We start from the raw sequence: 13,093 nt of genomic DNA on the forward strand, positions 1-13,093 counted from the left end.
CTGTCTGTATTAATTTCTTTTGTGTCAATATGATGAAAGATTTACTTTGTTTCACCATTGTTGCGCCCATCTTGTCCAGCAAGGAAGATGCAACACCGTCGGATCCTTGTCAACAGCCTTTATTGCAGGACACCTTCATTGCTGATATGGGGACCACAAGCGGCAAAGTCGCTCGCCTTATATACACAACAGTATGCTAATAATCTCTCAGGGATTGGTGGGGCACGGGTAACCCCACTATCGCCCCACTGTCATCCCACTATCACCCCACTACTTGTCCTCCAGGGATTGGCGGAGAATGAATCACCTCACCAGCATGGTACAGCCCCCTCATTAGCATATTATGGGCCAACTGACACCAGGTGCAAAACCCGCGCATGCGCAGTACTATTGTTCACCACAGGAGGGCGTCGGATCATACAGTTGCCCTGAGGAGGGGACAAGCCTGGGCATGCGCGGTAAGTTGTTTACATTCAGACAGGGCTGGCTGTTGGCGCCATCTTTATTTTGCCTCGCTGCTCCCTACACACCATTTCAGAGAGTTTTAGACTGACACGCAGGTAAAGTACAGTAGAATGCTTTAGTTTATGGCCAAAACTGTGCATGTTGTAGCCGATGAGAAAACAGAGTGACAGTGGGGTGAGGAGCTATTTATAATGTTGAAGTCACACGTCTAGTGCTCTACCAGCTATTTTTCATCTCCCAAAATTTTCCGGTCCCTGAGTACTGCCAATAACTGGCCATCAAAGTTTCAAGTCATGAGTTGACAGGAAATATCAGTTTCAAGCCATAACTTAAATTCCATTGTATCTTCCCCATGCTCATGTATCTTAATTTTGTCAATTATCTACAGAACTATTGGAAAGAAGAATATTTCATACTCAGATCAATGTGTTTTGATGCCATCTTCTCCTTAGACTTTATACTCTCTTCTCTGCAGCACATAGGAGTTTTCAGAGATGATGCTGTGTGGTAGCTGAAGTGACTCTTTTGTCATGATGCCTATCCCATTTGTCACTACAGCTGTATAGGTTAATATGGGTTCTTTGACATTTTCTGATTCTGTTTTTACCAATAAGTAGTTATATAACATGATCTTTTAGAGTCAATGAGTAGAAAACTTAATGCAGAGGTTGGTACACAGCAAATATCCAATAAGTGTTAATCATTGATGTTGTGGAAACAGTGGGTCTTAATAGAGTACTTGGCACATGTTAAGAATTGAAGTCTTTGAAGTATCATCACTTAAAATTTTGAACAACAAACAAAACAGGCTCCTTTGAAGACTCCTCATCAGTAAATCAAGTTCTCTGCTATTTAAATATATTTTGTGTTTTACAGTAGTGATAAAATTAATCTTTATTTCATTTTCATTGGCAATTAAAGAGTTTTAATGAATTCAATGATTGATTTGGTTGTATATCTTTATTATATACAGTAAGTGCCAGTTTCTTAGGGATGTGTGCATTTTGTCTGTATTCTGTAGGCTGTTTTGTCCTTACTCTGCTTCACTTACCTGGACTCATACATGAACTATTTTCATCTGGGGAGTTTCTTGGAGGCTGATGTGACTGGAGCTCTTCTGTGGAGGGACTTTTCTGTCTTTAAATACTCAAGGACTCTGTTTCTACATGGCATTGGCTCATTAAAGGTGTATTTGCCCACTTCTTTGGTAGTTAAGTTCCCTGACAGTGTGTTCCATGGATTAAGTGATTAAGACACTTCTTGTATCAATCTTGTGAGCATCCTTTGGAAGATGTTACATGAAGAAGATAGAGTTACTGTGGGAGAGATCTAAATAAGACATGGCATGGCTTGTATTTGATTTAGTGACAGATACCAATGATTGTCTGCATACAGATTGTGGTGTTTCATATGATGTGAAATTTGTTTGTCTAGGAACCATGATTCTTAGAGACTATTTCCTTATACTACAACAGATTGTAATACAGTAAAAGAAAGTGTGCTTAAAATTTGAAGTTGTCAGCGTAGAAACCACTGTTACTTTTGTAAACTTAGAATAGTAGTAGGTGAATACAAAAATTTCTGCTACAATAAAACATTCTGACCTAAAGTAATTTTGGATTAAGAGTGCTTATTTGCTTTACTAGATTCATTTTCACAATTTTGAGAATTTCTTTTTTAAATTATATATTTATTTATTATTGAAAATAGACTCTACTGGCATACAGTACATCATAGATTTTCCCCTCTCTCCACTCCTCTCTTCCTCTGATGCATTCCCTTTTTTATTCTCCTTTCCGAAAACTACAGGGCTCTCAGAGATGACAGCCCAATCAGACTAAACAAGACACAACAAGACAAGGCAAAAAGCCTTCATATTGATGCTAGACTAATCAATCCAATAGGAAGAAATGAGTATCATGAACAGGCAAAAGAGTCAGACATATACCCACAACTGCTGCTATGCATTCCACAAAAACACCATGCTAAGAGCATAACAATATGCAGAGGACCGTTTTCATCTTTAGGGGTTACTTTCCACTGAAAGAAAATGCAGATAGGGGCTCAATGCAGGAACACAAAGCTGGAAATAAAGCAGAGAACATTGAGGATTGCTATTTATTTGACCAGACTAAGACTTGTTCCAACTACTTTTCTTACAGATTGCCCTAGAAGTTGTACCACAGTGACTGATCTCTCCTACAATGATTAGTAGTAAAGAAAATACCCCCACAGCAATGGTCACAGGCTATCTGATGCAGGTATTTCATCATCCGAGCTTTCCTCTTCCTAAGTGTGTCACGTTGACAGCGGAGATTAGCCACCATAAATATTACAAAAATAATAATTCACGAGCAATTGGAAAATACGCAAGATGTAGTCATTTTCATTTCCATTGATCAGCATTCCAGGAAAAGAAAAATTATTTTGTTTATAAAGGTAAGACCATGATGTACTTGCTTGCAGGCCCTATTCATTTATTTCATATTTAAAGTTATCTAAATGAACCTTATTTTCTAATTAAGGAATTCTTTCATGGTCAGCAAATTGCTTTCAAGTTTGGTCTGTAAGTCTACAAAATGTCCCCATCATATTCTGACTCAAACATAACAAAGCAAATTTCTTTATTCATAAGAAGAATGTTTTCTGTCCAGAATTGCTCTTGATTAGTGTGGGGTTACATTACTAGGAAAGAACCCTGAGTGTGTTTTGTCAAAGTGCAGTAATTGTACTAGAAATAAGATGGCAATGGCTTTTGATTGCTTTGACTTTAATGGCTGTAAAAGCCATGGAGAAATAGACTTTATGCTACTTTTACACAGAATAATGACTGCCCATTTCTTGCCGCTGTTGTGCTCTTGATTTGGGTAAGAGATAATGCTAGTGTGTACTCAGGGCCTTTCCATTCTGAAGCTGCACATTTCAATTTTGAGTGTGCTGCCAGTGTGCATGGAACAGGCAATGATGATGGCCTTGGTATGCACTTCTTAATGGTAAGAGCATATTCAGAGGGCTAAGACACAGATATAAGTTCAATAAGAGGCAGTTATATAATGACACAAAGCAAAGTCCAGCAAAACTTCTCAGCATAAAATGTAGTCCCCCTTGCCGTATTGTCACACACAGAGAATATCATTTCTGTTGAGTCTTTGTGGATCCCTTTATTTTTCTAAAGAATATATGTCCCTCCGTTAATGTATAAGTTTGCAAAGAGGCTGCATTTACCATGTATTATACAATCTATACCTAAGGAAAATTATGCCTTATATTAAATTACCTGGGATTATCTCTAGACACCTACAAGAGACTTGTGGATCCTTGCAATTTCTCATTTGGTAGCATGTTTTGAGTATATAGTGGCCACATAGATTTTTAAGACTTTGTTTCCAGTGACTCTTCTATTTGGAAAGCTATGAAACCTACCATGTAGAGCCTAGCTAGCAGATATGGGTCACTATTGGTAGAGGCCAATTATCTCTATCCTTGCTCTATTTCTCATACATCCTCTGGTTCTAGAGTTGCTGTAGTGAAAAGAAAAAAGAGTGCTTATTCCTGCCGCAATAGACATTTCCAACTGCCTTCTAGAACTGCTCTATGGTGGACTGTGTTCCTCTAGACTATAAACCAAGGTGAACACTATCTGTGTTAGCACTCACCTTGCCCAAACACACTAGACTACTTTAGTACTATAAAAAGGAAGTATCTAAGACATATAGGTAGTATATGATGTGGCTGTTTCAGAATATTAGAGCTAGATTGAAGATTGGCTGACAAAGAAGAAATAAAGAACAATTGAAAAAAGGGATTAGGACAGTAGGAAATATTCATAAAATACATGTAGTTGAGAATATCAAGTGCTTTGCTCCCTAATATGTAATGAAGTATAAGAAAGTAAAGGGTAGTAGACTGACAAGGTCCCATAGAGGTGTCTGTCATGATGGATTCCTTTTGGTAGATAACAAGGACAGCCTAGTACTGTTGCAGGGAAGTTTCAAATTCAGCCATGATTAACCTGTTGCTCAAACATAATTATAAGTGTTTTCAGTTTAATCTAAAAAATGTTCAGTGAAGATGCCTCTTCTTAAAATGTAGAAATAATTTTAAAATCAAATTACAAGTCATCCTGTAATAATAGAAAAAATCAACTAGCAAACACCCTAATGCGCTTTTTGGATTACTTTTACTTAATATCAGAATTATCCCAGATCAAAAGTTATTTTACAATTAATTTCATGCAAATGAATAGATTTTTAGAATTCTCCAGAAGATTGGGTTTTATAGTATGAATTAAATCTTCAGTGTTAGCCTTCAGTGATCCATTTTCACTTTGCCAGAAGTTATATACATATTTTTTAAGTTCTTTTTTTTTTTTTTTTCCAGAGCTGGGGACCGAACCCAGGGCCTTGCGCTTGCTAGGCAAGTGCTCTACCACTGAGCTAAATCCCCAACAATATACATATTTTTTGCTAGCTCTGTTTGAGCTTTATTTAGTTTTCATTTTATGTTTTTCAGGTTTGCCTACATATGTGTATGCCTATATGTGTGTATATGTACCGTGTGTATATATACACATGTGAGTGTGTGTGTGTGTGTGTGTGTGTGTGTGTCTGTGAGAGAGAGGGAGAGAGAGAGAGAGCTCAGAGGCCAAAAAATATGTCAGATCCCCTGGAATTGGACATACAAATAGTTGTGAACAGCCATGTGGGTACTGCAGTACTCTTAACTAATGAGCTATCCCTTTAGTTTTTGTAGTTCGCTCTTATGAACAGAGTTCTATTCTGTTGCTATAATATAGCAAAATGACCCAACTATTTTCCTTTGTTCTGTGGTTAGGCAAACACTCCCCAAATCAATAACCCTAAAAGGTTAATTTTTCATATTTTTATTAAATATTTGGGACTTTTTACATCATGAACCCCAATCTTACTCACTTTCCAGCCCTCCAAGTTTTTCCCCAACATTGTGGCCTTTCCCCTCCAAGAGGAAGAAGGAAGAGGAGGAAGTTGAGGAAGAGGAGGAGGAAGAGGAGAAGGAGGGGGGAAGAAGAGGAAAAGGAAGAGGAAGAAGAAGAGGAAGAGGAAGAGAAGAGGCTCTTCCAGTCTGAAATTTTGCCCTGAGCTGAACTTGGGCACTGGCTCCACACCCAGTTCCACAACACCCAGTGTAAACCAGACTCCCAGGTGTTCCAACATGCTCAGAATCACAGGTGAGGAGGCCACAACAACTGTCCCAAAACCCAGTTTAACTGGGACCCCCACAGGAACCAGTGAAAGCTAAACCCTGACAACCAAAGACATGGGTTCCGTCCAGCTTGCACCTGTGCCTGGAGCAAACCCAGGGCTCTGGTCACCACCCACTCTTGCAACAACCTGAGAAAGCTTGACTTCCTGAGAGAGCTCTGACCCAGTAGGATCTCAGGAGCTTGGTGACACAAGGATTTTAGGATCCCATAGGCAACTTGACTCCCAGGAGCTCTGACACACCCAGGATCTCAGAATCACAGGATCCCAGAATCACAGGATCACAGAGCCAGCTGGACTCAGGAGTTCTGATATAATCACAAGAGGGACAGTCTCCAGTCAGAGACAGCAAGGGCATGTAGCATTAGTGATAAGTAGATGGCAAGAGGCAAGAACAAGAAGATAGGCAACAGAAACTAAGGCTCCTGGTATCATCGGAATTCGGTTCTCCCACTACAGCAAGACTTGGATACCCCCATCACGCTGGAAAAACAAGATTTGGATTTAAAATCACATCTTATGATGATGGTAGAGGACTTTAAGAAGGACATAAATAACTCGCTTAAAGAAATACAGGAGAACACAGGTAAACAGGTAGAAGCTCCAAAGAATTACAGGAAAACACAACCAAACAGGTGAAGGAATTAAACAAAACCATCCAGGATCTAAAAGTGGAAATAGAAGCAATAAAGAAATAACAAAGGGAGAGAACCCTAGAGATAGAAAACCTAGGAAAGAGATCAAGCATCATAGACACAAGCATTGCCAACAGAATATAAGAGATAGAAGACAGAATCTCAGGAGCAGAAGATTCCATAGAAATTATCGACACAACAGTCAAAGACAACCCAAAATGCAAGAAGCTCCTAATCCAAAACATCCAGAAAATCTAGGACACAAAGAGAAGATTAAGCCTAACAATAATAGGTATAGAAGAGAACAAAGATTCCCAAATTAAAGGGCAGTAAATATCTTCAACAAAATTATAGGAAAAACCTTCCCTAACCTAAAGGAAGAGATGCCCATGAATATAAAAGAAGCCTACAGAACTCCAAATAGACTTGACCAGAAAAGAAATTCCTCCTGTCAAATAATAGTCAAAACACTAAATGTACAAAACTAAGAATATTAAAAGCAGTAAGGGAAAAATGTCAAGTAACATATAAAGGCAGACCAATCAGAATTATACCAGGCTTCTCATCAAAGACTATGAAAGACAGAAGATCCTGGGCAGACGTCATACAGACCCTAAGAGAACACAAATTCTAGCCCAGGCTACTATGTCCAACAAAACTCTCAATTAACATATATGGAGAAGCCAAAATATTCCATGAGAAAACCCAATTTACACAATATCTTTCCACAAATCCATCCCTACAAAGAATAATAGATGGAAAACTCTAACACAAGGAGGGAAACTGCCCTAGAAGAAGCAAGAAAGTGATCCTCTTGCAACAAACCCAAAAGAAGATGGCAACACAGACATAATTCCATCTCTGATGACAAAAATAACATGAAGCAACAGTCACAATTCTTTAATATCTATTAAGACCAATGGACTCGATTCCCTAATAAAAAAACACATCCTGACTGGATACGTAAACAGGACCCAACATTTTGCTGCATATAGGAAATGCACCTCAGTGACAAAGACAAACACTACCTCAGATGAAGAGGAGGAGGAAGAGGAGAAAGTGGAGGAGGAAAAAAAGTACAATTTGTGTTATTCATATATTCAGTGGAGCATGGTCAATCCTCCTATGTTCAGCCACTTAAAGAAAACTGAGTCTACTAGAATCCATTAATTGTCAAGAACTACATTTCAGCATCCTTATATTAATTTTTAAGAGTTCTTTTTGGTGGCTTTCTGTTTGTTACCTTTTTTGGTGTGGTGTGGGTAGGGTTGTACAGTAACTTTCTATGCTTCTCTTTTGTAACCGAGTCTGCAATCATTATTACCATGCCAACAGCAGCTTCTTTGTCACTTATAGTCTGTCTGAGGCCCTGTTGATGTCTGTGTACATGCTGCTGGCCAGTACCATGTCTGCCTGCATAGACCTACCATCAGGGTCCATGTTCATGTTTGTAGCCAATGTTACCATCAAATACCATGTCTTTGGTCTGTACTGCAGGCTGAAGCCATGTTGATGTTTGAGGGTTGTTGTGCTACAGAGGGTTTGATGGTGCTTATGGACTGTGCAGTAAGAAGCAGAGTACTGGGTCAATGTCTTTGGTTTGTACTGCTTCCAAAGGCAATACTGAGGTCTATAGCAAGTGCTGATGCCAGAGACCACGAGGATGTCTATGGTTTGGTGGTCACCATAAACCATATGCAAGTCCACACAATCCAACACCGATTTTTTTTCTTTTTCTTTTTTTTTTTTTCGGAGCTGGGGACCGAACCCAGGGCCTTGCGCTTGCTAGGCAAGTGCTCTACCACTGAGCTAAATCCCCAACCCCTCCAACACCGATTTTTAATGTGTTACCATTGCAATGTGATAGAATCTATGAAAACTGAACTCATGAGAGATTGTTTCATCATTCGATTATGTATTAGAATGGGACTAGAAGAGTCTAGTCATTCAGACTTTTTCCTGTTTCCTTGATTGTTTTATAGTTTGCTGTGCTATAGGCTCTCCACATAATGTTGTTTTCTTCAGCAGTCCATACACTGAAACCTATAGAACTCTAAGATAACTAAACCTTTCTCCTCATAAGTTCATTGAATCCAGTATTTTGTTATGATAATATAAATTTGAATACTTTTCTAAAAGAGAAAAGATATAGTAAAATGTATGTGATCTGCAACTATACATACTAAAATAAAAATATATTTCTCTTTTTTTGTTTTTAAGGAAAGGATTAGAAAGGAATTAAATTAAATTATTGGTTTATCAACAATACCAACCAGCCAGAGTTCCCAGGAACTAAACGACCATTCATAGAGTACACATGGACAGACTCATGCCTCCAGCTGCATATGTGGCAGAGGATGGCCTTGTTGGGCACCAATGAAAGGAGAAGCCCTTGGTCCTGACAAGGCTTGACCCCTCCAGTGTAAGGGAAAGTCAGGGCAGGGAAACTGGAAGGAGTGGGTGAGGGAACACCCTCATAGAAGAAGGGGGAATGGGTTGGGATAGGGGATTTACGAACAGGAAACCGGGAAAGGGGATAACATTTGAAATGTAAATTAAAAATATTCAATAAAAATGCTGAAAAATTATTGGTTTGTTATTTCCTCTCAATGTGAAGTCAGTGTTGGGAAATTTTCTTACCTACACGTATTTCATGCTAAGGGATTATACAATTTAAAGGAGGGAATGACTAGCACAAACTGGACATTGCATTGAAAGCTGACATGTTAGTTATAAGCAAATGGGAGAATGATTTTAATACCTAGGGTGTAGCCTTTTCCTTTCTTGTTCCTTCTCTATCTGGGTGACAGCAATTTATTAAATATCAATGCATAATGATACACAAACATAGCTAATATTTTGTTGTCAAGAAGCCCAATTGAAAAATATATAAGTTTAATAAAGCAAATTGTTGCACTTAAAATAATACTAATGGCTATTATTAACTGCTAACTCTGAACTGCCAGTTTTACATTCAAGCATAAATAACTGTCAATAGAGTTTGTATAAATAAATATTCAGAGGCTTGTGTTTAACATAGAGACACCTGATAGCACAGTTTAAACCTTGTACCCACAGTAGCAAATCTCAGTTCTTTTATTACTATGGATATAGTTTCATGTAGGATAGCTTTCTCAAACCTCAATTTTATAAACATTTAAATGTTCAAAACAGAGTTCTAAATATTTCTAGAACTAAGTATTTAAAAGATGTTATGCTTCATGCTTATAAGATCTCTTTGTTTCAATGTTTGTGTGTGTGTGTGTATATGAAAACTAAAAACTATTAGTTAAACTGCTTTTTAACTGAGAGTAGTAATAAGACAGCTAAAGTACATAGAATGAGATATATGAATTCTTTAGCCCCTACTGTGTGCTGGCTTCAAAGAAGAGTGTCCTCATATACTAATGCATTTTCTTGTCTAAATCACATGGATACCACATCAAACAAATGGCTATTTTATCTTCTCCATCAGTATCTTACCAAATGGAAAGCTCACGAACAAAGAGGAAAAGAAAGTTGTATAGAGTCATATAAACAGGAGCTCTTTGCAGATCCACGGTTTCCATATGGGTAGTATAAAATCTTAACCACTTGACCCAAATGCCTTTTTAAATGGCATTTCCTGTAATAAAGTTAACTTGATTAAAGAGAATTTAATAGCACATTTCCACCTACAGCAATAGTACATTAAACTTCAAAGAAAGGCATGTTTACTAAATCACCTAATTCCAAGATGTAGTTGGGTATATCAGTCACTACTACTTAGTTTGACAGAAGGTCATCTGCCATTTGTGAGCAATAATGGTTTATTAATTAATATTGAGATAGTGGTGTATGTGTGTGTGTGTGCATGTGTGTGTGTGTGTGTGTGTGTGTGTGTGTGTGTGTGATATCTGAGCCTGTGTGTGTGTCATGTATAATGCTTATATAAGATAAATTAAAAGTTTGATATTGGATGCTAAAGTCATGAACTATGAAGTTATTTACATTTATTTGCAGTATTAAGATACACAATTATAAGAACACAAAATATAATATGAACAAAGAAATGTGGCCTTTCAATGACAGTGTCATAACTCAGCCGTGCTTTATCAGTTTAAAACAATTTGTTATAATTTACAGGTCTCCCAATACAGTGCCATCCAGTTGCCATGTTCATAAAATAAAATAAAAACAAAAAAAGCATTTGTCTCTGTAACCAGTAATTACTGATGCCCAAGGTCTTTTCACTGTATGAATGACTCTTATTGTCCCTTGGTAAGGTTAATGGTTAATGTAGACAAATAATGCCCAAAGAATCATCTCAACGGATAATGAGTTCTTAGAGATACATGTGACCATTTATAGAAGAATACACATTTTGTTCAAAGATGCTATTAAGCACATGGGCTGAAGCACTAGGATGTCAATAGGTTCCTTTGTTACAATTTCTAATGATAGGGCCCATCACCTGGGTCTCTGACCTAGGAAGCTCAATGTGTCATGAATTGTTTATTGAGGTTTACATGTAAAAGCAGCTAATAATATGCACCTTGGTATCTGTGAAAGAAAGAGGTAAAAGCGGAATTATTAATCTGAGAGAACTGGCAAGAATATGTAATTCCTGATTTGATCTACAGGATCCTATCTAGTAATGCATATCCAAGTTAACCAGTCAACGAGAAATGAGGGTACAACCTTGCATAATACACCACCACCTGCATTACATCTGTTTCTCAATCTTGATTTCTCACAGACTTGAGTCATATAAGAGATAACAAGGGTTAAGGAAAATACTTTGAGCATTCAATATAAAATATAGATGTATAGTACAAAACTTTCGTACTAGAGTATAATAGCTTAGAATTGGAGTAGTTCATATGTAGTACCCTTACTAATCTCAGAGAGTACCCTTTTCAGTCCCAGAATCATAACTCTGACCAGCTTCAATTAAAACCTGAAGTTGACCACAGCTTTGTTGCAAAGCTAATCAGTCCTTGATCACTGACATATAAACAACAGCACATTGCATATACAATGCCTAGTGCAACTTGGTATGAGAACATATACTTCTGTTAGTATTATCATTGCAAAGTAAATAGATATTCCTTTGTTAGAATGAAAAAAATACAAGGCAAGTAGTTGAAAGTTTATAATGAACACAAAGAGAAGTATCATGTTAATTTCATATGAATTACCAAAATGTATATCTCAGCTCAAAACTCAATGTGCTATCAAGTCTTAGAACTGTCCTTTAAAGTAGTTGAGGTCCTTAAAAAGGCTGTTGTTTTTCAAGGCTCTGTATTCTAGAATTCCTGTTTCAAAGACCACCAAATGTATGTCTTTTCTCTTCCCAAATACAGATGAAGGAAAATAAAGACGGGTACCTGGAAAACAGGTCTTCAGACATTTTACATAATGTATGTCACATGGTTGACCAAGCACAGATGTAAGGTGATAGCCACACCATGTTTCAGCACAGGGACATGTTTGAAAGGTTTATCGAGTAATGTGATCCAAACTCCACACTCTAGACCTATGAAGCATAACCTCTTGATTTGTCCCACTGGTATCACAACAGAAAATGCATGCATATAAGGATATGAGGCCTGTGATTTATTAATGATGCAGAACCTAGAATTATTAGTAATGAAGAAAAAATTCATATGATGGACCATAAAGAAGTCTAGTTAATTTAAGCAAAGTGAGAAAAATCACCAGCATTGGAATGACCATTAATAAACCCATAAATGATCCTTGGTTCTCTGCACTATGAAAGTTAAACTAATTTACATTTGCTCTAGAAATGTTTTATTCTCTGAGCACACTTAATGAATGATGGGTTAGAAGCATAACTAAAGCAGATGCTAGTGATTGCTGCCCATACAGTCCTTGGATGACACAGTTTCTTGCCGTAAGTGGAAGATCTGTTGTTCTTCTGTAGGGAAAGGCATATTCCTCTCACTGGGAGCTATCTTGACTTTGGAGGAACTCTGTGTCTCAAGATGATGCACTCACAAGGTACTGACCCATGTCCAATGTCTGGTACACACGATCCTGTTTGTTTACTGCAGTTTGGTATGGTTCCTCATAAACCCTTGAATGGCTTTCCTATGACTGCTGCTGCATCCATCGTGGTTGTCATTGATTATCTTTGACCGCGTTGCTGTTCTGAAGTTGAATCCTGGGTTACCTGTAGCTAAGGAGGTTTCCTAAAGGTGCCTCTCACTGAGTGTTTATAAAGATCATTAGCAAAATACAAGGATTCCTCACCTTGCAACTATTGTACCAAATTATTTCTCTATAGATTTTATGTTTTATAACAGAATGCCCTAAATAATAAATTTAATGTCATTAAAATATTTTTAAATCATTGCAATGCTCAAAGTTAAACCATTGTTTTTTTTCTTCATTGAATTGGGTTTTCTATGCTCGATTTACATGACAGTGCGTACTGTCAGTGGTGTTGAAATACTATTGCTGTTTGACAATGTATTTTAATCAGGACTTGTAAAATATTTGTTTGTCCTTAATATTATGTTGAATAAATTGTACATTATGTGTTAGTTCATAGAAAAATAGAACAATTAAGCAGCCAATAGCAGAGTGACATTTATCACACTATTTTCGCTGTGAGTTTAAATGACAACTGTGGAGTAATCCAATTTGTGTTTCCAGCAGCTTGTGGAAGCATCAAGGTGCCTGCAGTGCTTGTGAATGAGCTGCCAGTGTGAGGCACTGATTCTAAAAGGCATTCTGCTCAGATATCAA

The 13,093-nt window shown here is 37.5% G+C and overlaps 1 long non-coding RNA gene across 1 annotated transcript; it reads left to right on the forward strand.

Annotated features, from left to right (window-relative positions):
* Positions 1-494: 494 nt before the first annotated feature.
* On the forward strand, positions 495-12,649 carry LOC120097478 (uncharacterized). The gene is made up of 3 exons (XR_005494908.2): positions 495-560; positions 2,628-2,904; positions 5,404-12,649. It is a non-coding gene; the product is annotated as an uncharacterized LOC120097478 (long non-coding RNA).
* Positions 12,650-13,093: the final 444 nt, after the last annotated feature.

This window comes from Rattus norvegicus, chromosome 16 (assembly GCF_036323735.1).
Source record: "Rattus norvegicus strain BN/NHsdMcwi chromosome 16, GRCr8, whole genome shotgun sequence".
In the NCBI taxonomy this organism is placed as follows: domain Eukaryota; kingdom Metazoa; phylum Chordata; class Mammalia; order Rodentia; family Muridae; genus Rattus; species Rattus norvegicus.